The following is a 2112-nucleotide window of genomic DNA, read 5'->3' on the forward strand; positions in this document are numbered from 1 at the left end:
CTATATCATAATTCAAATATTTATGCTAGCATTTTTAGGTTAAATTTCAGGTGGGCAAACAACATAAATCCGATAGCTTAGAGTTTAATTACAAAAAATTTCGACACTTTACATCATTACTGAAAATCCTGATTTCTGGTCTATTGAGATACATAATTAGCTCCCGATACATCCCACGAAATAATTTTTTTTCTTTGTAAAGATGTATAATTAACTCCCGATATATTTTTTTCAATCTTGGTCTGTTGAGATACAGAACTAGCTCCCGATACATCCAATGAAGATACATAATTAGTTGAAATTTTTGTAATTACTTTATAAAAATAGGAATTTGTGTAAATATGATAAGTTAAGGTGTATATTTAGGTTATATTTTCAATTAAGATTGAAAAATGGATAAATTACAGAAACTAGCAACCTTAAGATATTAATTACAATTAATAACAAAACTTTCAAAAATTTACAACTTCTGTCAAAACTAACAATATTTTGACTTTTCTAGAGTTAAGCACGTGAGTTCCACCAATTGTTTTTCTTTTACCTATTTTCAAGCAATTTACCCTATTTTCAAGCAATTTACCTATTTTTGGATTCCACCAATTACTTTTTCTTTACCTATTTTCAAGCAATTTACCCTATTTTCAAGCAATTTACCTATTTCAGTTTCCTCCATTCTAACTTGTTTTTTTTTTTCAAAATCGCTATTTGCTCTCTAATTTCGGATAAACTTGTTCCCCAATAATTAAGGGAAGATGATTTTACAGTTAATGCATGTCATTTTTTTTCATATAGCTTCTTTTTTGTAAAATAATTTCGGCATTTTTCAATCTTCTTCTGCGATTTTTTATTTTTTTTTGCGGTTTGAAATTTTTGGAGTTACGCGATAATGCCAGTACATACAAATCACAGTAGTTCAGTTAGTGAGATTCCACCGATGAATTTTAGGTCCGATGAACTACCATCGTTTAGTCTTGGTTTAACACAAGATGAAGAAATTAACTTGATTTCTACTAATTTTCAGTCTAAGAGAGGTGTTAGCAAAGTAGAGGTGAGATCGAATCAACATAACGATTCGGAAAAGATTGTGGAAATCATGAAACGGAAAGCATTAAGAAAATCTTTATCCCCAAAACCCACCACAATTTAAAAATCGGTGAAAAAGAGAAAGTCGGATGAAAAAGGAGAATCTAGTCAAATTTCAAGTCCTGTTTTTTATCTGATTATGAATCTGAAGAAGAGAAAGTGGAAGAGGTATTTTTCTATTTGTAAAATTTTATAATTTCTGAACAACATGTTCATATATGTATTTCATATATACAATTTATAAGGTGTGTATGTAGTTTTGAGTTTTGTTAAGATATGAAATTGCAGTTGCTAATGGGATGATATGTATCTGTTATATATTTAAGATATGTATTTTGTATTTAGGTTTGTTACTGATAAGATTTGTATTTGTTATGTATAACATATTTAATATGTATTTTGTATTTAAGATATGTGTAGGATATTTGTATTAGTTACTGAGAAGATTTGTATTTGATGTTCAGTTGTATTCTTTTCTTGGTAACTTAAATTTTGGACCATTCATGTATTCATAAATTTTATGCATTTGTATTTTAATTTTTTTGGACTGTATGGTCATATATGTATTTTGTATATACATTTGATAAATTATCTGCTTATGTGAGAGTTATTGTTAAGATATGGAATTGTAGTGTGGAGATATGTATTTGTTATTTTTAAAATATGTATTTTGTATGTTGTAATATATGTAATGCATTTGCTACGGGCTAGATATGTATTTTGTATTTGTTTGTTCTAAGTTTTTATATATGGTGACTATGTTCCAAATATTGACTTTGATCTAGATCTTCTTCGCACAAGATATATTTTAATGTTGTGAAATTATGCTTCGAGGAAAGAAGATGAGAAGGATGAAAGTGACGATGAAGCACCAATGAGGCCTCCTAGGGATATTGGGCTAATAGAAGATACTGAAGTGCATGATATTTGAATTTTATTTGTATTTGTTGTATTTGGCAACATTGAACTTTAGGAGGACTAAGATATAATTGAAAGATGATATCTTAATATTTTTTTATGTGATTGTTA

This window comes from Capsicum annuum, chromosome 3 (assembly GCF_002878395.1).
Source record: "Capsicum annuum cultivar UCD-10X-F1 chromosome 3, UCD10Xv1.1, whole genome shotgun sequence".
In the NCBI taxonomy this organism is placed as follows: Eukaryota; Viridiplantae; Streptophyta; class Magnoliopsida; order Solanales; family Solanaceae; genus Capsicum; species Capsicum annuum.